This window comes from Staurois parvus, unplaced genomic scaffold (genome assembly GCF_062004578.1).
Source record: "Staurois parvus isolate SC_StPar_1 unplaced genomic scaffold, SC_StPar_1.0 ptg000042l, whole genome shotgun sequence".
NCBI classification, from domain to species: Eukaryota; Metazoa; Chordata; class Amphibia; order Anura; family Ranidae; genus Staurois; species Staurois parvus.
Window position 1 is genome coordinate 1,370,466 of NW_028317838.1, and position 25,416 is coordinate 1,395,881.

General features: G+C 48.5%; 1 protein-coding gene across 1 annotated transcript in view; it reads right to left on the reverse strand.

The window, feature by feature from the left end:
* The window catches only part of LOC149470487 (uncharacterized), a 139,176-nt gene that overhangs the window by 557 nt on the left and 113,203 nt on the right, over positions 1 to 25,416 (reverse strand). The window lies entirely within an intron of this gene.

Sequence of the window (25,416 nt, forward strand, 5' to 3'; positions counted from 1 at the left end):
CATAATGTCACACAAAACCCCAAAAATGGGCTGGACAAAAGTATTGGCACCCTTAACTTAATATTTGGTTGCACACCCTTTGGAAAACATAACTGAAATCAGTCGCTTCCTATAACCATCAATAAGCTTCTGACACCTCTCACCCGGAATTTTGGACCACTCTTCCTTTGCAAACAGCTCCAGGTCTCTCTTATTGGAAGGACACCTTTTCCCAACAGCAATTTTAAGATCTCTCCACAGGTGTTCAATGGGATTTAGATCTGGGCTCATTGCTGGCCACTTCAGAACTCTCCAGCGCTTCTTTGCCATCCATTTCTGAGTGCTTTTTGACGTATGTTTGGGGTCATTGTCCTGCTGGAAGACCCAGGATCTTGGACGCAAACCCAGCTTTCTGACACTGGGCCCTACAGTGCGACCCAAAATCCTTTGGTAATCCTCAGATTTCATGATGCCTTGCACACAGTCAAGGCACCCAGTGCCAGAGGCAGCAAAACAACCCCAAAACATCATTGAACCTCCACCATATTTTACCGTAGGTACTGTGTTTTGTTCTTTGTAGGCCTCATTCCGTTTTCGGTAAACAGTAGAATGATGTGCTTTACCGAAAAGCTCTATCTTGGTCTCATCTGTCCACAAGACGTTTTCCCAGAAGGCTTTTGGCTTACTCAAGTACATTTTGGCAAACTGTAGTCTTGCTTTTTTATGTCTCTGTGTCAGCAGTGGGGTCCTCCTGGGTCTCCTGCCATAGCGTTTCATTTAATTTAAATGTCGACGGATAGTTCGCGCTGACACTGATGCTCCCTGAGCCTGCAGGACAGCTTGAATGTCTTTGGAACATGTTTGGGGCTGCTTATCCACCATCCGGACTATTCTGCGTTGCAATCTTTCATCAATTTTCCTCATCCGTCCACGACCAGGGAGATTAGCTACAGTGCCATGGGTTGCAAACTTCTTGATAATGTTGCGCACTGTGGACAAAGGCAAATCTAGTTCTCTGGAGATGGACTTGTAACCTTGAGATTGTTGATATTTTGCCACAATTTTGGTTCTCAGGTCCTCAGACAGTTCTCGTCTCCTCTTTCTGTTGTCCATGCTTAGTGTGGCACAGACAGACACACAATGCAAAGGTTAAGTGAACGTCTCTCCTTTTTATCTGCTTTCAGGTGTGATTTCTATATTGCCCACACCTGTTACTTGCCCCAGGTGAGTTTACAGGAGCATCACATGCTTGTAACATTCTTATTTATCCGCAGTTGTGAAAGGGTGCCAATACTTTTGTCCAGCCCATTTTTGGAGGTTTGTGTGACATTATGTCGAATTTGCTTTCTTTCCTCCCTTTTTTTGTTTTGTCCCAATACACACAAAGGGAATAAACATGTGTATAGCAAAACATGTGTTAATGCAATACGTTTCGTGAGAAATACATGATTTCCTGGAGAAATATCAAGGGTGCCAACAATTTCGGCCATGACTGTATATCAATCAAAATACTGTCCTAATCCTGTCTAAAAGTACCTAAACTAGAATACAAAAGTAGTGTGATATTTAGGTATGACAGGACGCAATATTTCATCATAGGTCATGACCGCAAAACCCTGTTTTACTAAACAAAGAAAGGTTTTGTATCACCCCAGAGATGACAAAGGTTTATGCCTTTGTTCTCATCCTTATAATATTAGAAATATGCGTAGCTGTTTTCTGTGCTGATGTCATTATTCTGGTGTTAGAGTGTTCTTCAGTAATACATGTGTTGCTGTGAATGTGAGGTAGAGACTTGTCTGATACAGCTGTACCTATCACAATGTGTTTGGCTAACAGTGCTCTTATCCACTGAGGATACCTTTCACCACATTCTCTGAATGTATCTTCCTCAAGAATTCTTCTTAGTGAACTGTCAGGAGACTGTAATATGATACTGTGTGACTTCACTGTGCTTTCTGAAGCTTTGATTGCATAAAAGAAACTCAACAGTTGTTGTGCCTCTGATGTAAAAGTTCTTTCCAATGGTGATAAATCTCTGGAGAAGTAACTAATTAGTCTCTCATTACCTTCTTTTAATTGAGACAAAGTTACTGAAATTGCATTATCAGATACATGAGTTTTCACAACAAAAGGAGCATTGGAACAAACCTCAATTGTACCTAATGCTGGCGCATTCTGCAAATCCTTTTTCAACACTTTTAAAGCATTATTCTCATTTGGACCCCATTGGTCAACTAAGTTATTTTTACTCTTCAAAAGATGATGTAATGGCTTAACTTTCTCTGCGAAACCATGTATAAACTCTTTGCAATTATTTATGTTTTTCAAAAATTGTTGCAATGCTTTATGAGTTGTAGGAACTGGAATGGCAGTGAGAGCTCTGACTGTTTCTTGTAATAATTGTCTCTTTCCTTGACTAATCTGCATGTGAAAGCATTTCACCTGACTTTTCATCAGCTGAACTCTTTCCGGGTTTAATTTTAGGCCTGCATCCTGTAACAACATAAATAACTCAGACAAAAGAGTAATATGTTCGTTAACATTCTGCGTACTTAGCATAATTGTATTTACATGCTGAAAAATGCATTCTGGCCTTGAAAATGTTGATAGAATTTTTGCTATGGACTCATGGACTACACCATCACTGATATCTATACCAGCTACTAATCGAGTGAATGCATAGGTCTCTTTCTGAAACTTAAAAGCTAACTTGTATTGACAACTTTTAGCTAAGGGGATCGAAAAATGACTGTTATCGATTTCCGAAACAGAAAACACTTTGGATTCGGCCTTTAAATGTAACTTGATATTAGAATGATCCGGAACAACTGCTTTGTTATTTGTGATATGTTTCTTCAGTGTCCTGAAGTCAACTGACAAAGAATATGAATTGTCAGCATTTTTGATAGGCCAAATACAGTTATTTACCACTGATTGTGTTTTCTTTAAAATGCCAAGTTGTACAAACTCTTGAATAATGGCAGAAAGTGGTCCTATTGATTCTTGTGGTAACTCATACTGATTAAGGGGTATGGGATCTTTTCCCTCAATATTCAATTCTGTATCTTTCAATGTTCCTATGTCATTTTTAAATTTTGACCACAAACTTGGAAAACGTTGTACCATTTCTTTTAAAGCACAATTACCATCAGTATCGGGCCATTTTTGTGCTGTAGACATTTTAGAGTTGAAACCAACATCACTGTATATAGAAGGATCCATTAACATTGATTTGGGCCTAGATGGATTCCTCCAAATAACTTTGGTCATAATATCAATAATCCACTTCTGCTTATTGATAAAATCAATGCCAAGAATATTCTCGGTGGCATTACTATACCAAATATCAATGTTAGTTTTCACTAGCCCAGGTACTTCAAATGTTACATTAGGCACCTGTCTAGCAGTGGAATGACCTGTATTATTAAAACCTTTTATATTACACATGGGTGAATTTGGTTTCACAGGTATGTTTTCTCTGGTAAGACTAATCTCAGATCCGCTGTCAATTAAAAATGTAATCTTTTTACCATTTAGTAATCCTTGTACAAATGGTCTTCCATTGTCATCCAATACAATTGGAGCGACACATTCTAACGATATTGGGGATGAATGTGGACGTGATTCTATTTTTGGAACTGGTAATAAACCATTTGTGTCAGTGACAGCCCTTCTCACCATGTTGTCAGAACAGTTGTTTCTAGTCAAAGTATGAATCTGTGTAACTGTTGAGGCATAAGGCAATTCAGTTAAACTTTTATCATTACACAACACAGCAGGTTGTACAAAAGCTGCTTTTTCACTTTTTATTTCCATTTTCTTTATTTGTGAGTCCAGTTTAAACTTCCAACAATGCCGTCTGATATGACCTTGTTTATGACAGTGAAAGCATGTGGCATACTCTTTATGACTCACTTGCTTGCATCTGTCGTTGTCATTCTTACTGGGACTTGTGGTACCTGGCATGGCTGCTGTCTGACTATTTTTGTCACTTTGAATCACAGCTACCTCATAAGTGAGATTGCTATTTTTCAATTTTCTCCAGATTTTGTCAATGAAACTTACTATGTCATTCAGATTTTGTTTTTCCTCTGCTATGACAACGGTTACTGGATCAATATACTTGAATTTCTTTACAAAAGCTTTGATCATAGCTGAGTCTTCCTCATTTTCTACTCCAAATATAATTTTATATGCTTTGGAAAACTTATTTTTAAACTCAAAAGGGTCTTCGTCAGCAGTAGTCTGAAGTAAGTCTAGCATTTCTACAGAAGGTACGTCTTCACCTGTTGAACATAACAGCAATTGTCGCAGTCTGTCTGTCGCGTCACTATTTTTTTCTGATATTTATCGTTAATAACAGAATTTTTAATTCGAGACATAAATTTAGTTGGTAGCCATAACGGAAATAAATAATTTATTTCATGAATTTATTTCAGGGTGCGCCTGAAGGCGAGGAGGGAAGGTGGCAGTCTGATGGATTGGGGTAGTGAGTTCCAAAGGATGGGGGAGGACCTGGAGAAGTCTTGTAGTCATGCGTGGGAGGAGGAGACCAGGGAGCAAGATAGAAGGAGGTCCTGTGAAGAGCGAAGGGTACGGGTAGGGTGGTACCTTGGAATCAGATCGGTGAGGTAGTTAGGGGCAGTCTTGTGAATGGCCTTATAGGTCAGAGTGAGCAGTTTGAATTTAATGCGTTGGGCAATGGGGAGCCAGTGGAGGGAGAGGCAGAAAGGGGTGGCAGAGGTGGAGCGGCTGGTGAGGTGGATGAGTCTGGCAGCTGAGTTCAGGATGGTCTGAAGCGGGGAGAGTTTGCACTGGGGTAGGCCGGTGAGGAGGGAGTTGCAGTAGTCAAGGCGTGAGATAATCAGGGAGTGTACGAGTAGTTTAGTGGTGTCTGGGGTAAGGAAGGAGCGTATCTTTGGCGATGTTCTGGAGGTGGAGCCTGCATGTGTTTGTAAGTGATTTGACATGAGGTTGAAAGGAAAGGTTTGAGTCCAGAATGACGCCAAGGACCTTGGCTTGCTGGGCGGGATTGATGGTGGTGTTGTTGGTAGTGATGGAAAGGATGGGGGGGAAGGGGGAAAGATGAGAAGCTCAGTTTTGGAGAGGTTGAGCTTGAGGAAATGGAGCGACATCCAGTCAGAGATGTCGTTTAGGAGGTGAGTGATGCGGGCGGAGAATGTGGGGGTGAGGTGAGGGGTGGATAGGTAGATTTGAGTATCATCAGCGTAGAGGTGGTAATTGAAGCCGTGGGAGTGTATGAGTTTGCCAAGGGAGGAGGTGTAGATGGAGAAGAGAAGGGGTCCAAGGACAGAGCCCTGGGGGACCCCAACAGAGAGGGGGAGGAAAGGGGAGGTGGTACCGTTGTAGGAAACGCTGAAGGAGCGTTGGGATAGATAGGACGAGAACCAAGAGAGAGCGGTGTCTCTGATGCCAAGGGAGAGTAGTTTATTAAGGAGGAGGGGGTGGTCGACTGTGTCAAAGGCCGCGGAGAGGTCTTGGAGAAGGGGGACAGAGTAGTCGCCTTTGGCTTTGGCGGTTAGTAGATCGTTGGTGATTTTGAGGAGGGCAGTTTCGGTGGAGTGTAGGGGACGGAAGCCGGACTGTAGTGGGTCAAGGAGGTTGCTGTCAGTTAGGTGGGCGCTTAGGAAATTGTAGACCAAGTGCTTAAGGAGCTTGGAAGTGAGTGGCAGCAGGGAAATTGGTCTGAGGTTGTTGAGGTCAGTGGGGTCCAGGGAGGGCTTTTTGAGTATGGGGGTGATGTGCGCATGTTTTAGGGAGGAGGGGAAGACGCCAGTAGAGAGGGAGAGATTTAATATGTGGGTAAGGGAGCGGATGAGGGAAGAGGGGGGTGACCGGAGGAGTTGAGAGGGGATAGGGTCCAGGGGGCAGGTAGTGAGGCGGGCTTCTGAGAAGACTCTGGTGACTTCCTCAGTGGTAGTAGGGCTGAAGGAGTGCAGTGATGGGGGGGTTACGGTAGGCAGGGCCTTGGGTGTGGTGGGGGCAGTGCCGTTGCGAGGTCAGAGGAGGGGAGAGATGAGGGGGTGATGGAAGGGGGGAGGCTAGATGGGGAGGTAGATTGCAAGTTGACTATGTCCTTGCGGATTGCATCAATCTTGTTGTGGAGATGAGTGGCAATCTCGTGGGCGGTAAGTGAGGTACTGAGTGGAGGAGGGGGGGGGAGAGAGCAGGGAGTTGAAGGTGGAGAAGAGTCGGCGAGGGCAGGTGGAGAGGGTTTTGATCAGGTTAACGAAGTAGGCCTGCTTGGCGACGTGGAGGGTGGAGGTGTAGGTGAGGAAGGCAGATTTGTAGAGGGAGAATGCATGAGGGGACCTGGTTTTGCGCCATAGTCTCTCCAACGCACGACTGCGATGTTTGAGGCATTTAGTATGGTCGTTCTGCCATGGTTGGAGCGGTCTGGGTTTGATGTTGCGTGTGGTTAGGGGTGCCAGAGAGTCTAGGGTAGCTGATAGTGAGTCGTTGTACGCGGTGGTGGCTAGGTCAGGACATGACAGTGGAAGGATGCTGTCGTGTAAGCGGTCGGCAGCCGAGTGGAGGGGGGCCGGGTGCAGGTTGCGGAGGTTGCGGCTGGTGATGGTTTGGCGCACTGGGGGGGGGAGTTAGGGGAAGGGGAGGTGAACGTGAGGAGGTGGTGGTCGGAGAGAGGGAAGGGGGTGTTAGTGAAGTGGTTAAGGGTACAGAGGTGGGAGAAGACGAGGTCCAGGGTGTTCCCATTGATGTGGGTGGAGGATTGAGTGTATTGTGTGAGCGCGAAGGAGGAGGTTAGGTGGAGGAGTTGGGAGGTAGCTGGGGTGTTGTCGTTGATGGGGATGTTGAAGTCCCCGAGGATGATGGTCGGTAGCTCAGAGGAGAGGAAGAAGGGAAGCGGGCTATGGATCCGGGGGGCCTGTAGATCACTGCGATCCTTAGGGGGGTGGGTGAGAAGAGCCGGATGCAGTGAGCCTCAAAGAAGGAGAAGGTTAGGGAGGGGGGGTTAGGGAGGACTTGGAAGGTGCTCAGCGGTGATAGGAGCAGGCCGACACCACCACCTTTGTGTCTGCTCAGTCTTGGTGAATGGGACCAGACGAGACCTCCATGGGAGAGTGCCGCAGGGGAGGTAGAGTCAGTGGCCTGTACCCAGGTTTTGGTGATGGCTAGGAGGTTGAGGGAGCGGGAGATAAAGAGGTCATGGATGGCAGTTAGTTTGTTGCAGACCGAACGGGCGTTCAGAAGTGCAACCGAGAGAGGGGGGATGGATGTGGGGAGGAGGTGCACAGGTATGAGGTTGAGGGGGTTGCGGCTGCTGGCGGGAGCAGGGGGGTCCCTGGAGGGGGGGTTCCTGGAGGGGGGGTGAGGTGGTGAGGGGCCAGGGTTCGGGGAGATGTCCCCAGCGGATAGGAGAAGGAGAAGGGTGAGGAGGGTGGCATGGGAATGGGAGGTGCAGGAGCGTGTGGGTCTGGTAGTGGTGGCACGTGAGTCGACGGGGGAGTGGAGTACCAGGAGGAGGTGGTGAGTGCCGTAGTGGGGAGAGGGCAGAAGTGAAGGGGCAATGTAGAGCTGTTTTGGGGGGGTGGGCAGGTAGAGGGAGGCGATTTTTGGGATGGAGGAGAGGAAAACGAGGAGGAGAAGTGCAGGTGGCATGCTGGGGTGAGTGCAGTGCTGTTCGGTTCAGGGGAGGTGAAGGGATACGGGTCAGGTCGAGGTGATGTGGAGAGTCTGTATCACCATGGAGGAGTCCACTAGAGTCCTTCTGTAGGGGGAGAGTGGGAGTAAAGGGCAGCAGCAGGCTGGCTGCAATCTGTGGGTGCAGTATGCTGGCGTCCGAGGGGTCTTCAGTGGGTCCGGTGGATCGGCGAGTGGAGGGGTCGTAGGGTGCGATGTCTGGGGGTGTTGGTAGGCACGGCGTCTGGTGATGCTGGCGGCTCGGTGACTGGAGATGTTGAGGCCGGGCGTCAGGTGCTGAGGGCTCGGTGTCGGGAGGCGCAGAAGGCGCTGAAGGGCGCAGCGTCCGGAGGTGTTGAAGGGTCGTCGTCAAGAGGTGGTGTGGATCGACGTCTGGAGGTAGAGTGAGTTAGGACCAGGGTGCTGAGGGCCGCGTGGCAGGCTTTACTCCATCAGATAGGATAGGGCTCAGGGCTGTGTGGTGGTAGGTGCCCGGCTGCGTGGACCCCGGAGGGGAGCAGGGAGGCGCGGTGCGGGAGCCAGGGGTGCGGCAACGTCTCGATTCGCTGGGTGGTCCGGGTGTTGGGTGTCCAGAGGTGGTAGCTGGGTGCCCGGTAGCTGGGTGCTTGGTGTCCAGGGGTGGTAGCTGGGTGCCCGGTATCTGGGTGCTGGGTGTCCAGGGGTGGTAGCTGGGTGCCCGGTAGCTGGGTGCAGGGTGTCCAGGGGTGGGCCCAGAACCGATGTATGGGCTGGGCAGCAGAGCAGCGATCAGTGGGCCTGAGCTGGTTCCTGGTGGTCAGGGATGGACACAGGGCTAGTGAGGAGGGCCCTGCGGAGGCTGGCAGGTCGGTGGGGATCAGTGGTGGCAGCTTACCCGTTCTGGTGGCGCCGCTGTGCAGGTATCCTGGGGTGGTCCTGGGCTGCTGTCAGCTTGGTGGTCCTTGCTAGGCAGATCTTTGGTGGGGTGGTTGTTGTCGCCTTGCGTCAGGCTGCTGTGGCCCTGGAGACGGTGGAGAGGGTCAGGGGCTGCCTGGGGAGGACCACCCCACTGTGTGTCAGAGGGCAGGAGCCGAGGGACGGAGCGGCGGCGCCGTGATTCGGCGGCGGTGTCGCAAGTCGGCCCGCAAATTAATCGAGGCCGCAGCTTCGCCGGTTGTAGTAGGCCGCGATTTCGGAGGGGGCAAAACTGCTCGGGACCCCTCCCGGATGCTTCACTAGGGGCCGCAGGTGTGTCGGGGCCCTCATAGTGTCCGTTGCCGCCCGGATGGCAGCGGATTAGGCAGTGGGACGACGGAGCTCTCTGATGCCATGTTGCTCCGTCGCCATCTTGAAGACACATATAATGTATTTGCAACTTAAGTTTTGCAGTTTTACATAACAATTCTTTATGTTTACTTTGTGTTTCGTCATCAGAGTCAATATCCGAACTTCAGAGATATCGGACAGCTGTGGCTCTGATCTTGAATCACTCTGTTTGTCATCTGTGTTTATCATGGCAACCTGTTTATTGTCATTCTGCAGTCTTAACAAAAGATTTGTCTTTAAGTCAATTTGTTCCTCAAGATTTTCTATGTAATTACAAAAAATGGCACAGTTTGGGCAACTAAGAGCATCTTGAGACAAATTTTCATGTATTTCTGTATTCTGTACAGTACTACATTCTGTCTCTTTTAATGTACAAGCTTTTTTAACAGATAAATCAACATTCAAAATTCAACATTTTGTTGCATATTCTTACTAAATTTAAGATGTTAGATATCTTTTTACGCTGTCTGTGCACAGTAAATCTAGATTTATCTATCTGAATATTGGCCTGTAAACATTCATTATACATATAGTGCCATAGCTGACCGTCTTCAGGATATAAAGAAACATCTTTAAACTCTAGCTTGCTTTCATTAACTAAGTCATCAATAAATTCCATAATTGTTACTCACCGAAATCAAAAGATTTTCTCGTTTGACCCGGCTCAGTCACTGGACCTCTCGTCCACGTCTGTTTAATCGCCTTTTCTGCTAGGTTCTTTTCACCGCACTTTTCCCAGACTTGACAATCACAGAATTGTGCGTTCTCCCCCTTATCAAGGAATGGAAAACCGGAGAAAAAACTTTGGCGGAGGCTGGCTCACCAAAATGTTGGATTTTAGACACATACAATACTTCTTTTAGTGTCTTGAGGCGATTATGAATGAAAGAGCCGTTGAACTAAAAATAAAGTGTGATTTTATTCTATCACACAATGGTGTAAAATAACAATGTAAAGCGTATCATGAACAGTTCCATGTAGATAAAACTACTGTAGAAATATCGAGCTGAAGTTTAAAGAAAAAGTCCCCATTTTTAGTTATTGAAGTCCGGCCATGTGCTGTTCTGTCTTTCATGTTCTCCTTGTCCTTCTCATGTCTTTTTGGGAAGAAACCAGAAATAGACGGAAATGATGATCTTGTCTTCAGTAAGCACCTGTTCCAGCTTCTCATACGTGTGTGTGCGTGTATGTCAGAGTGTCAGTGTTAGCGTGTGAGTGTTTCCCCTCCTCTGTCCCTTATGGACCTTTTTATGCAGAATGAGTGTGTCATAACGAGAGATTCGTAATACCTTGTATGGCATAGAAGGGAGGGGACGACACTCACATAATGTTTTTGATGGACAGGAACATATGGATGCTGATGTACATAATATTATAAGCCGATGATGTAACCTCAGCTATTCATATTTAAAGAATAATATAGCTTAATAACATATCAATGTATAATCACTAATCTATATATGTATCAATATTAGAAACGTATACTAAATACACACAGATACTATTGAAATACATAATGTAATAGTAAATCTATAATGAGTCCTCCTAATAACCTTGACATATTACTACCAGAGACTTCTAACCAGCTATGCCTAAATATAGTCTTCAGCTGGTTTAGCTGGTCTAGCTAACTTACCCATATTTACTGTCTCAGCCTAACTTATATATCTTTTGGTCTCAGCTATAATTGAAGAATTGTAATACTATTGGCTTCAGGCGTCTATTCAAACATATTAATATTAATTATGATTAATCATAAAAAACAAATAATTTGCAAGCTTGCCATCAATATAAGTGCTGAATCATAATTTTGATTTCTAACACTGTGCCTTACATCACTTCCTGCCTGTGCCCGACATCACTTCCTGTCTTTGCCCGACATCACTTCCTGTCTTCCATAGAGATTTCCTGTCTCTGTAATTGTGTGATCACCACCTCGTGGAGCTCAGAAGAACTGCAGTCCAAGAAATGTCACAAGAAAATGAAACCAAACTGTACGATGACAGCAAGATTTATTTATTTCTACTTCAGCTCCGGAAAGTTTTACCCCCTTCATGACCGGGGTATTTTTTGCCATTCAGCACTGCCAATTGTGCGGTCATGCAACACTGCACACAAATTAAATTGATATCATTTTGCACACAAATAGAGCTTTCTTTGGTGGTATTTGATCAGCACTGGGGGTTTATTTTTTATTACAAATGATATTTTTCATGGAATCCTTTTGCTTGGTTGACCTATATTAGTTTATAGGTCCATACTATGAGGTGAGCGGCCATCCTCATCCATAGGTGGAGGTGCAGATTTCACGGGGGAGCACTGCAGTCTTTCTGGAGCACATTCTATATCAAACACATTTATTCAAGCACAATATTTAAATTAACTGTTCCAATTATAAGGACTTTTATTGTATATTTTATATGTATATATGTACATGAATATGGCGTGTATGAGAGAGAGCAACACTGATTTTCAGATTGGATTAAATGATATCTTCTACTTTGGTATAAAACATATCCCATAAAATCAGATTTCTTCATACATGTAGTACAACGTGTATTCTGCTCCGTGTCTTTGGTAGAAGCATAGCTGAATCCGTGGATATTGATTGGTTTGTGTGAAGTTATGGCGTCTACAAACTATGGGATATAGAATGGAATTTATGCAGCTTTTACGTCGCTGTTACTTTCTGACTGCCGATCACATTTCTTGAGGCAGTAAAATGCCCGGACCTTACAAACATCCCCAAATGTCCCCTTTATGGGAAGGATACATCCCAAGGTATGTGCTGAGAGGCATGTTGTGTCCATGGAACATTTACAGTTATTGCCATAAGTTATTGGAAAATGAAAAACAAAATGTAATTTAATGAGCTTTTTCTGGCACACGCCTTGGGAATATGTGGAATTACACCCAAAACACATTCTGCTACTTCTCCCCAGTATGAGGACACCACAATGACCACCTTAAGGAGGCTTAGGCAACCATCTTAGGGTGCCAGGATAGGGGGGTGGTAAAATATGAACCTGCAGCCACTTGCTGGGGATTTGGATTTTTAACAATCCTACAGATTTGTTATTTTTTGAACATTCCCCACCACTATACAGCCAGGAGTGTGAGGACTTTAGTAAAGTCTGATTTCATGTGGAAGTGATACAAATGGCTGTGAATCCGCCTGTTACTTCCATGAACATTGCTGCAATGTGCCCTGACCCCGCCACCGGACAGCAGAGCATGGTCCTGTCATGGTGGGTGTCACTGGGAAGGGTGGCGGGAGCTCAGTGGACCTCCTGTACACAGACCAGGAAGTGACATGCATGACATGGATGACATCACTTCCTGGACTGGAGCTGTCAATCTCCGGGATCAGTGCCGGGGGAAGCAGCTAATGGAAGGTGGTCTGTGTTCCATCATCTGTAATGGAGTAGACAGGAGACATCTACAGTCTAATATACCCCGGGGGTCTCCATAAAGAGAACCTGTCACCTATATGCCATCACATAGGAGGCTAGTAGTCCCCTACATGATAGCAATACAAGTTATGGACAAAATAAATAAAGTTTTAAGCATAGAAAGAAACAATTTTTTTAATAATGCAAAAATGTTAGAGCCCCTCCTCCCCCGACACACACCTACAAAAATACGCACATTGGGGCGCCTACATAGGAACACAGTGATCCCCACACACGTTACATATCAGCGCACACGCCGGAGGGAGAGCAATGATTGGAGCACCAGTGCTCCTGTGTAACTCTATACTGATGACCTGGAGGGGCTATTAAAGCGTTCCAAGTGCACACAGTGTTACGGCTTGACATGTTGGGAATCCCATTTCCTCGGCACAACCTCATCTTTTATATTTCACCAGAAAATAGGTCATGAATTGCATTTATGTGCTCAGAAATAAACGTTACTATATTGTTCCTGAAATGTTGCCTTTCATAAACTGTTGTGCTAATATCATGTAACATAGAAAATGACAACTCCCAACATTGTATTATATCGGGTGTCTGCTATCAAAGAATACATCAGATTTGGGGTTTAGTGATCTTCAGGAATAATGATTTTTAAAAGGTGTAAACAAGAAATAAAATAAATATGTAAAAATGTCCCCAGGACTCCATGGACCCCTTCATTCCACGCCATCTCCAGGAACCGGGAAACCACAGAGAAGCCAAGTGTCCCCCGACTTCCTCTCCAGGCTGGGATGTCACTCTGGTTGGCGCCACCTACAGGGGAAGAAGCAGACTGCACCGGCCTACATCTGCTCTATGCTTTGTCTGATCAGGATGGCGGCCATTTCTCCCTGAACACAGAGCGCCCTAAACACGAGGTAAACGTGGTGCAGCATTGAGCCCCGTCCAGCTGTAGTGTAGACTTTGACAGGCTGCAGGCAGCGGGGCTGGACGCTGTACCTGTGCCTACCAGGTGTATTATAATGACAGCATTGCACCCACAGGGGCCGGACCCCCCATGTACAAGGGGCCTAAGAGATACCATCAGCTTGTGTCCCATTCCACCAGACTCCTAGAACTGGAAGAGGACATTTTTGGGGGGATGTTGTAGAAGAACCCAGACCACGCTATTGTGCGGTGAAAATATCATCCAACTTTATTCATCATATATATGTGACACTTTAACAACGGAAGGAAAGAGATATATTGTTTACATTTCAAGGATCTATTTATACCATTTATATCATCTATGCTAAGAAACTGATTAACATATGCCACGCCCTTCATTAATACCAACCCCGCCCACTTATGTAACCCTCTAAACATCCAAATCCCTGTAACTTCCCAGAAGACACTTTCATCTTTTATCCATAACAAGCTGATTGGGTACAAGAGAACCCCGAGCCCCTCCTGCTCATTCCCACACAGCAAGTCCATGTCACCATCTACAAGGTGAGAGGACCTGAAGGAGAACAAGACCATGACCACCAGGACCATCGCCTGACTGAAGCCATGCTCACATTTCTTTCTAATGCTGCTTCTATGGTCTACTCAGATACAGATTTGGCAGATGTACATTCGTGTCTTCAAGGAGCTGATCAAACATGATCTGTGCTTGACTATCTTTTTTGGGGTCCAGAGGTGACATTAGGGGTCTGATAGACCTCTTGTGTTTCTTTAAAGAGGATCTGTGACCAGCAATATGTTATCACATGCGAGGCTATTAACCCCCTATATGGCAATTAGAGATGAGCGAATCGAAGTAGCCGAAGTGGAATTCGAGTCGAATATCGGAAAAATTTCGATTCGCGCTGAATCCGAAAAATAGCCTACTTCGGACGCGCGAATCGAAATTTTTCCGAAAATGGTGGCTGACATGTGCGGCGACGGAGCGGGGATGTCTGGGAAGGCGCGCAGACAAGGCGCGCTGACCCATAATGCATTCCTCAACGACATGTGATCGCATCATCCAATCAGCAGCCAGCCAGCCAGCACTGTGTAATGGTCGAGCTATAAATAGCGGCCATTTTGGAATTCTTCATTTGCCTGCAGTCATTGAACAGAGGCAGACCGCTCTGTATTAGGGACAGAGTTAGGGCCACAGAAACGATACTTGGGGACAGAGAAACGTTACTTAGGGACAGAGAACCATTACTCAGGGACACAGAATTGTTAATGAGGGCCACAGAATCGTTACTTAGGGACAAAGAAACACTAGTTAGGGCCACAGAATTGTTACTCAGGGACAGACAGAATTGTTACTTAGGGCCACAGAAACGTTATTAGGGCCACAGAATTGTTACTCAGGGACAGACAGAATTGTTACTGAGTGCCAGAGAATTGTTACTTAGGGCCACAGAAACTTTAGTTAGGGCCACAGAATTGTTACTCAGGGACAGACACAGAATTGTTACTGAGGGCCACAGAACTGTTTCTTAGGGCCACAGAATTGTTACTCGCACAGACACAGAAATGTTACTCAGGGACACAGAATTGTTACTGAGGGCCACAGAACTGTTACTTAGGGCCACAGAATTGTTACTCGCACAGACACAGAATTGTTACTCGCACAGACACAGAATTGTTACTGAGGGCCACAGAACTGTTACTCGCACAGACACAGAATTGTTACACAGGGACACAGAATTGTTACTGAGGGCCACAGAACCGTTACTTAGGGCCACAGAATTGTTACTCAGGGACACAGAATTGTTACTGAGGGCCACAGAACTGTTACTTAGGGCCACAGAATTGTTACTCGCACAGACACAGAATTGTTACTCAGGGACACAGAACTGTTACTGAGGGCCACAGAACTGTTACTTAGGGCCACAGAATTGTTACTCGCACAGACACAGAATTGTTACTCGCACAGACACAGAATTGTTACTGAGGGCCACAGAACTGTTACTTAGGGCCACAGAATTGTTACTCGCACAGACACAGAATTGTTACACAGGGACACAGAATTGTTACTGAGGGCCACAGAACCGTTACTTAGGGCCACAGAATTGTTACTCAGGGACACAGAATTGTTACTGAGGGCCACAGAACTGTTACTTAGGGCCACAGAATTGTTACTCGCACAGACACAGAATTGTTACTCAGGGACACAACTGTTACTGAGGGCCACAGAACTGTTACTTAGGGCCACAGAATTGTTACTCGCACAGACACAGAATTGTTACTCAGGGACACAGAATTGTTACTGAGGGCCACAGAACTGTTACTTAGGGCCACAGAATTGTTACTCGCACAGACACAGAATTGTTACTCAGGGACACAGAACTGTTACTGAGGGCCACAGAACTGTTACTTAGGGCCACAGAATTGTTACTCGCACAGACACAGAATTGTTACTCAGGGACACAGAACTGTTACTGAGGGCCACAGAACTGTTACTTAGGGCCACAGAATTGTTACTCGCACAGACACAGAATTGTTACACAGGGACACAGAATTGTTACTGAGGGCCACAGAACTGTTACTTAGGGCCACAGAATTGTTACTCGCACAGACACAGAATTGTTACACAGGGACACAGAATTGTTACTGAGGGCCACAGAACCGTTACTTAGGGCCACAGAATTGTTACTCAGGGACACAGAATTGTTACTCAGGGACACAGAACTGTTACTTAGGGCCACAGAATTGTTACTCGCACAGACACAGAATTGTTACTCAGGGACACAGAATTGTTACTGAGGGCCACAGAACTGTTACTTAGGGCCACAGAATTGTTACTCGCACAGATACAGAATTGTTACACAGGGGCACAGAATTGTTACTGAGGGCCACAGAACTGTTACTTAGGGCCACAGAATTGTTACTCGCACAGACACAGAATTGTTACTCAGGGACACAGAATTGTTACTGAGGGCCACAGAACTGTTACTTAGGGCCACAGAATTGTTACTCGCACAGACACAGAATTGTTACTCAGGGACACCGAACTGTTACTGAGGGCCACAGAACTGTTACTGAGGGCCACAGAACTGTTACTTAGGGCCACAGAATTGTTACTCGCACAGACACAGAATTGTTACTCAGGGACACAGAACTGTTACTGAGGGCCACAGAACTGTTACTTAGGGCCACAGAATTGTTACTCGCACAGACACAGAATTGTTACACAGGGACACAGAATTGTTACTGAGGGCCACAGAACTGTTACTTAGGGCCACAGAATTGTTACTCGCACAGACACAGAATTGTTACACAGGGACACAGAATTGTTACTGAGGGCCACAGAACCGTTACTTAGGGCCACAGAATTGTTACTCAGGGACACAGAATTGTTACTCAGGGACACAGAACTGTTACTTAGGGCCACAGAATTGTTACTCGCACAGACACAGAATTGTTACTCAGGGACACAGAATTGTTACTGAGGGCCACAGAACTGTTACTTAGGGCCACAGAATTGTTACTCGCACAGATACAGAATTGTTACACAGGGGCACAGAATTGTTACTGAGGGCCACAGAACCGTTACTTAGGGCCACAGAATTGTTACTCAGGGAAACAGAATTGTTACTGAGGGCCACAGAACTGTTACTTAGGGCCACAGAATTGTTACTCGCACAGACACAGAATTGTTACTCAGGGACACAGAACTGTTACTGAGGGCCACAGAACTGTTACTTAGGGCCACAGAATTGTTACTCGCACAGACACAGAATTGTTACTCAGGGACACAGAATTGTTACTGAGGGCCACAGAACTGTTACTTAGGGCCACAGAATTGTTACTCGCACAGACACAGAATTGTTACTCAGGGACACAGAACTGTTACTGAGGGCCACAGAACTGTTACTTAGGGCCACAGAATTGTTACTCGCACAGACACAGAATTGTTACTCAGGGACACAGAACTGTTACTGAGGGCCACAGAACTGTTACTTAGGGCCACAGAATTGTTACTCGCACAGACACAGAATTGTTACTCAGGGACACAGAACTGTTACTGAGGGCCACAGAACTGTTACTTAGGGCCACAGAATTGTTACTCGCACAGACACAGAATTGTTACACAGGGACACAGAATTGTTACTGAGGGCCACAGAACTGTTACTTAGGGCCACAGAATTGTTACTCGCACAGACACAGAATTGTTACACAGGGACACAGAATTGTTACTGAGGGCCACAGAACCGTTACTTAGGGCCACAGAATTGTTACTCAGGGACACAGAATTGTTACTCAGGGACACAGAACTGTTACTTAGGGCCACAGAATTGTTACTCGCACAGACACAGAATTGTTACTCAGGGACACAGAATTGTTACTGAGGGCCACAGAACTGTTACTTAGGGCCACAGAATTGTTACTCGCACAGATACAGAATTGTTACACAGGGGCACAGAATTGTTACTGAGGGCCACAGAACCGTTACTTAGGGCCACAGAATTGTTACTCAGGAACACAGAATTGTTACTGAGGGCCACAGAACTGGTACTTAGGGCCACAGAATTGTTACTCGCACAGTCACAGAATTGTTACTCAGGGACACAGAATTGTTACTGAGGGCCACAGAACTGTTACTTAGGGCCACAGAATTGTTACTCGCACAGACACAGAATTGTTACTCAGGGACACAGAATTGTTACTGAGGGCCATAGAACTGTTACTTAGGGCCACAGAATTGTTACTCGCACAGACACAGAATTGTTACTCAGGGACACAGAACTGTTACTGAGGGCCACAGAACTGTTACTTAGGGCCACAGAATTGTTACTCGCACAGACACAGAATTGTTACACAGGGACACAGAATTGTTACTGAGGGCCACAGAACCGTTACTTAGGGCCACAGAATTGTTACTCAGGGACACAGAATTGTTACTGAGGGCCACAGAACTGTTACTTAGGGCCACAGAATTGTTACTCGCACAGACACAGAATTGTTACTCAGGGACACAGAACTGTTACTGAGGGCTACAGAACTGTTACTTAGGGCCACATAATTGTTACTCGCACAGACACAGAATTGTTACTCAGGGACACAGAATTGTTAGTGAGGGCCACAGAACCGTTACTTAGGGCCACAGAATTGTTACTCGCACAGACACAGAATTGTTACACAGGGACACAGAATTGTTACTGAGGGCCACAGAACCGTTACTTAGGGCCACAGAATTGTTACACAGGGACACAGAATTGTTACTGAGCGCCACAGAACTGTTACTTAGGGCCACAGAATTGTTACTCGCACAGACACAGAATTGTTACTCAGGGACACAGAACTGTTACTGAGGGCCACAGAACTGTTACGTAGGGCCACAGAATTGTTACTCGCACAGACACAGAATTGTTACTCAGGGACACAGAACTGTTACTGAGGGCCACAGAACTGTTACTTAGGGCCACAGAATTGTTACTCGCACAGACACAGAATTGTTACTCAGGGACACAGAACTGTTACTGAGGGCCACAGAACTGTTACTTAGGGCCACAGAATTGTTACTCGCACAGACACAGAATTGTTACTCAGTGACACAGAATTGTTACTGAGGACCACAGAACCGTTACTTGGGGCCACAGAAACGTTAATCAGGGACACAGAATTGTTCCTGAGGGCCACAGAACCGTTACTTAGGGCCACAGAATTGTTACTCAGGGACAGACACAGAATTGTTTCTTGAGGGACACAGAATTGTTAATGAGGGCCACAGAACCGTTACTTAGGGCCACATAAACGTTAATCAGGGACACAGAATTGTTACTGAGGGCCACTGAACCGTTACTTAGGGCCACATAAACGTTAATCAGGGACACAGAATTGTTACTGAGGGCCACAGAACCGTTACTTAGGGCCACAGAATTGTTACTCAGGGACACAGAATTGTTACTGAGGGCCACAGAACTGTTACTTAGGGCCACAGAATTGTTACTCGGACAGACACAGAATTGTTACTCAGGGACACATAATCGTTGAATTAAAGAGTATGTCAGACAACATGCAGAGCAGTGGCAGAGGAGGCAATGTTTTAGGAGCGAGCAGACGTGGCAGCAGAGGAAGGGGTCGAGGCAGCACTATTCGCAGCCAGAGGCCAGTGCTCCCGGTGTCATCCAGCGGTCGTGTCTCCACCGACAACCCTGCCGTCATCGATTGGTTGGCTCGGTCGTCTTCCTCTTCCCAGGTCACCTCTGACACCTACAGCCAACGGTCGGTGGGTACGTCAGACACAACCGTTAGTTGGCATGGCCCGGGAGCAAGCCCACTGAAATCACATGTCCTCTACCTGCCCCTGTCCTTTGCTGTTCCCTCACCAAGCGAAGTATCGCATGCTGTGGGCTCAGCCCCACTGTACAGTGAGGAAGAGCTAACAGAGGGCGGTCAGGAACGGGGGGAGACATCCGCCTTTTCAGCAGCCAGGCGAACAAGTACTGGCGAGGAGAGTGGCTCGGTAGCCGGTCTAGAGACAGGTCTGTCTCCTGACCCAGACGCAGCCGAGGGGGCTAGTAGTGAGGCGGAGACCGTACTTGATGATGAGGAGGTTGATCGCACTTGGCTGCCTCGTCGTCATCAGGCAATTTCTTCCGCATCATCAGGAGAAGAGGGTGCCAGCTTGGCAGCGAGCGAAACAGTCGGTGGGTTGCCCAGGAGGCAGCAGGGTCGCATCAGTGTCAGTGGAGCCAAACGTCCACGGAGTAGAGCACCAGCTCCACTGCAGCCTACCACCACGGCCAGTAGTGGTGCCGGTGTGCACGGAGGAAGTAGCAGTCAGCCAGTGAGGAGTAGCGGGGGCAAAGTTTCCTACTCGGTGGTGTGGCAATTTTTCGTCAAGCCGCCCGAGGAAGTAAACGTAGCCGTATGTCGACTATGTGGCCAGAAATGCAAGCATGGCCAGGGGGCCCATGTTGGGACTACAGCGTTGCGTCAGCATATGCAGCGTCACCATTCGGTGGCCTGGGAAAACCGTGATAAAGATACGGCGGTTCTGCTTGCCCCAGCCCCCGCTCCATCACCCGCTCCGTTACTTGCTCCGTCACCCGACGTCGTCAATCACCCTCTATCAGCCAGTCAAGGCTCCAACACCTCTGCTGAGGGGAGTTGTCACTCGTTGGCATCTTCCGCTCGTTCAGATGCTCCTTCTCCTGCTACTCCTCTTCTCGGATTCCGTCAACAGTCTTTCTTCGAATCCGTTTCCAAGAGACAACAGTTTGCGAGCACGCACCCGACGGTGCAAAAGCTGAACGTCCTCCTGTCCAAGTTGCTGGTGCTGCAGTCCCTCCCTTTCCAACTGGTGGACTCAGCACCTTTCCGAGAAATGATGGCTTGTGCCGCGCCGCGGTGGAGAGTGCCAAGCCGTCATTTCTTCGCCATAAATGCAGTGCCAACCCTGCATTCACATGTAGAAGAGATGGTGGGCCAGTCTTTGAGCATGTCGGTCTCTGCCAAAGTGCACGGCAGCGCCGACGTGTGGAGCTGTAACTACGGTCAGGGACAGTACATGTCATTTACGGCCCACTGGGTAAACGTGGTGCCGGCACAGCCGCACCAGCAACTTGGACAGGTCACGACGCTTTTGCCTCCACGTTTGCACGTCCTTGGTCCAGCAAACATGTCCGCCTCTACCACCTCTTTTTCCGCCGTGTCCTCAGCCGCCACCCCCGTGCCAAGTCCCATTACCCGACCAGCATATCACATGTGCAGGGCGCAACGGTGTCACGCTGTGCTGCACCTGGTATGCCTTGGCGAACGTAGTCACACAGGGGAGGAACTTCTGAGTGTAATGAACAGAGAAATCGACAGATGGCTGTCTCCGCGCAAACTGAAAATCGGAACCATGTTGACCGACAACGGAAAGAACATGGTGTCTGCTCTGCGTCAAGGAAGGTTGTGCCATGCGCCATGCATGGCTCACGTGTTCAATCTGGTTGTCAAGCGGTTCCTAAAATCCACCATCCCACTGCAAGACATCCTTAAAATGTCACGTAAACTTTGCATGCATTTCAGCCATTCCTACACCGCAAAGAACACCCTCATTGAGCTGCAGCGGCAGAACGGAATTCCACAGCATCGCCTGATCTGCGACGTTGCAACAAGGTGGAATTCAACCCTACACATGTTAGACCGCCTTTACGAGCAGCGAAAGGCCATCACCGATTTCCTGATGTTACAAGCGGATAAAGGTACTCCCCTGTGTAACTTCGATGTCAGCCATTGGCAGCTCATGCGTGACACCTGCCGCTTGCTCAGGCCCTTTGAGGAGGCCACGCTATTCGTGAGTCAGCAGGACTATGGGATGAACGACGTCATTCCTCTGTTGCACGTCCTGGAACAAATGCTGTTAACAATGGCTGGTCAGGGTGCGGTAGACGTGGCGCACAGATCTCAACGCCACATGACCCCTGTGGGGCCAGGACATGAAGAAGAGGAGGAGGTAGAGGAGGACATTTGTGCTCAGGAATTATTGAGTGAAATGGGTGGTTTTTCCACTCAGCGGACAGGAGTGGAGGAGCAGGAGCATGTGGTAGAGGAGGAGGAGGAGGAGACAGAGGACCCAGACGCACCGTGGCAGTATGCTGTGGAGATGGAGGCAGGGAGTCCCTCGCATTCCTTGGCGCAAATGGCCCATAGCATGCTCGGTTGCTTGCGTAGCGACAGCCGAATAATAACCATCAGACAGAGGGATGACTTTTGGCTGTCCACCTTGTTGGACCCTCGCTATCGTTCCAAAATGGTGGCCTTTTTCACACCTGCTGAGAGGGAGGCCAAAATTACGTACTATAAAAACCACCTATGTAGTCAGTTGGTCTCTGCCTTTGTGCGCCAACGTCCATCCTCAGACACTGTGGGCCCTGTGCGCTCGCGTTCCGCTGCCATGGCAGCAGGGGAGGGGTGGGGTGGTAGGAGCAGTGGCAGCTCCACCAGCAGCGGCTGCCTCAGTCTGCAGTCGATGATGAGTAGCTTTCTTCACCAGCGCAGTGAGGAAACTACTAACCAGCCGCAGCAGCAGCAGCAGCATCAGGTGGACCTGGAGCAGGAGCTCAAACAACAGGCTTGGGCCTACTTGGACAGCACCCTGCCAACCGAGGTAGACAATCCCCTTGACTACTGGGCAACGAAACTTGACCTTTGGCCCCAACTAGCTGAATTTGCCCTTGAAAGGCTGTCATGCCCGGCCAGTAGCGTGGCATCGGAGCGCGTGTTTAGTGCAGCAGGAGGTATTGTAACTCCGCGGAGGACACGACTGTCCACCCAAAGTGTGGAGAGACTCACGTTTGTGAAAATGAATCAGGCGTGGATTAGTCTTGATTTCAAACCACCAGTTCCTGACACAACTGACTAAATCCGCCATGAATCATGCCCCTGCCATGTGCCACTTTCAGGTCTCCTCACACACTGCTGGTGTGTTCCATTTTTTGTCATAGGGTGCTGGCAGATTACGGGCCTCCCATAGCTGCTGCCAGGCCCCTAATCTGCCATGGGCCCCTATACCGCCTCCTCATGATGCTGCCAGGTCCAGAGTCTCTCATGCCATGTGCCACTTTCAGGTCTCCTCACACTGCTGGTGTGTTCAATTTTTTGACATAGGGTGCTGGCAGATTACGGGCCTCCCATAGCTGCTGCCAGGCCCCTAATCTGCCATGGGCCCCTGTACCGCCTCCTCATGCTGCTGCCAGGTCCAGAGTCTCTCATGGGTCCCTGTACGGCCTCCCATTGCTGCTGTCTCCCATCGCCTCACTCTGCCATGTGCCACTTTCAGGTCTCCTCACACACTGCTGGTGTGTTCAATTTTTTGACATAGGGTGCTGGCAGATTACGGGCCTCCCATAGCTGCTGCCAGGCCCCTAATCTGCCATGGGCCCCTGTACCGCCTCCTCATGCTGCTGCCAGGTCCAGAGTCTCTCATGGGTCCCTGTATGGCCTCCCATTGCTGCTGTCTCCCATCGCCTCACTCTGCCATGTGCCACTTTCAGGTCTTCTCACACACTGCTGGTGTGTTCCATTTTTTGTCATAGGGTGCTGGCAGATTATGGGCCTCCCATTGCTGCTGTCTCCATCGCCACACTCTGCCATGTGCCACATTCAGGTCTCTTCACACTGCTGTTGTGTTGAATTTTTTGACATAGGGTGCTGGCAGATTACGGGCCTCCCATAGTTGCTGCCAGGCCCCTAATCTGCCATGGGCCCCTATATACCGCCTCCTCATGCTGCTGCCAAGTCCAGAGTCTCTCATGGGTCCCTGTACGGCCTCCCATTGCTGCTGTCTCCATCGCCACATTCTGCCATGTGCCACATTCAGGTCTCTTCACACTGCTGGTGTGTTGAATTTTTTGACATAGGGTGCTGGCAGATTACAGGCCTCCCATAGCTGCTGCCAGGCCTCTAATCTGCCATGGGCCCCTATATACCGCCTCCTCATGCTGCTGCCAAGTCCAGAGTCTCTCATGGGTCCCTGTACGGCCTCCCATTGCTGCTGTCTCCATCGCCACATTCTGCCATGTGCCACATTCAGGTCTCTTCACACTGCTGGTGTGTTGAATTTTTTGACATAGGGTGCTGGCAGATTACGGGCCTCCCATAGCTGCTGCCAGGCCCCTAATCTGCCATGGGCCCCTATATACCGCCTCCTCATGCTGCTGCCAAGTCCAGAGTCTCTCATGGGTCCCTGTACGGCCTCCCATTGCTGCTGTCTCCATCGCCACATTCTGCCATGTGCCACATTCAGGTCTCTTCACACTGCTGGTGTGTTGAATTTTTTGACATAGGGTGCTGGCAGATTACAGGCCTCCCATAGCTGCTGCCAGGCCTCTAATCTGCCATGGGCCCCTATATACCGCCTCCTCATGCTGCTGCCAAGTCCAGAGTCTCTCATGGGTCCCTGTACGGCCTCCCATTGCTGCTGTCTCCATCGCCACATTCTGCCATGTGCCACATTCAGGTCTCTTCACACTGCTGGTGTGTTGAATTTTTTGACATAGGGTGCTGGCAGATTACGGGCCTCCCATAGCTGCTGCCAGGCCCCTAATCTGCCATGGGCCCCTATATACCGCCTCCTCATGCTGCTGCCAAGTCCAGAGTCTCTCATGGGTCCCTGTACGGCCTCCCATTGCTGCTGTCTCCATCGCCACACTCTGCCATGTGCCAATTTCAGGTCTCCTCACACACTGCTGTTGTGTTGAATTTTTTGACATAGGGTGCTGGCAGATTACGGGCCTCCCATTGCTGCTGCCAGGCCCGTAATCTGCCATGGGCCCCTGTACCGCCTCTTCATGCTGCTGCCAGGTCCAGAGTGTCTCATGGGTCCCTGTACGGCCTCCCATTGCTGCTGCCAGGAGGCAGCAGGGTCGCAGCAGTGTCAGTGGAGGCAAACGGCCACGGAGTAGAGCACCAGCTCCACTGCAGCCTACCACCACGGCCAGTAGTGGTGCCGGTGTGCACGGAGGAAGTAGCAGTCAGCCAGTGAGGAGTAGCGGAGGCAAAGTTTCCTACTCTGCGGTGTGGCAATTTTTCGTCAAGCCGCCCGAGGAAGTAAACGTAGCCGTATGTCGACTATGTGGCCAGAAAGTCAAGCGTGGCCAGGGGGCCCATGTTGGGACTACAGCGTTGCGTCAGCATATGCAGCGTCGCCATTCGGTGGCCTGGGAAAACCGTGATAAAGATACGGCGGTTCTGCCTGCCCCAGCCCAGGGTTCCATTTTGTCATAGGGTGCTGGCAGATTACAGGCCTCCCATAGGTGCCGCCAGGCCCCAAATCGGCCATGGGCCCCCGTACCGCCTGGTCACGCTGCTGCTGGGCCCACAGTGTGACCTGGGTCCCTGTACGGCCTCCCATTGCTTCCACTCTGCCATGTGCCACTTTGAGGTCTCCTCACACTCCTGCGGTTGTCCATTTTGTCATAGGTTGCTGGCAGATTACAGGCCTTCCATAGGTGCCGCCAGGCCCCAAATCGGCCATGGGCCCCCGTACCGCCTGGTCACGCTGCTGCTGGTCCCACAGTGTGACCTGGGTCCCTGTACCGCCTCCCATTGCTCCCACTCTGCCATGTGCCACTTTGAG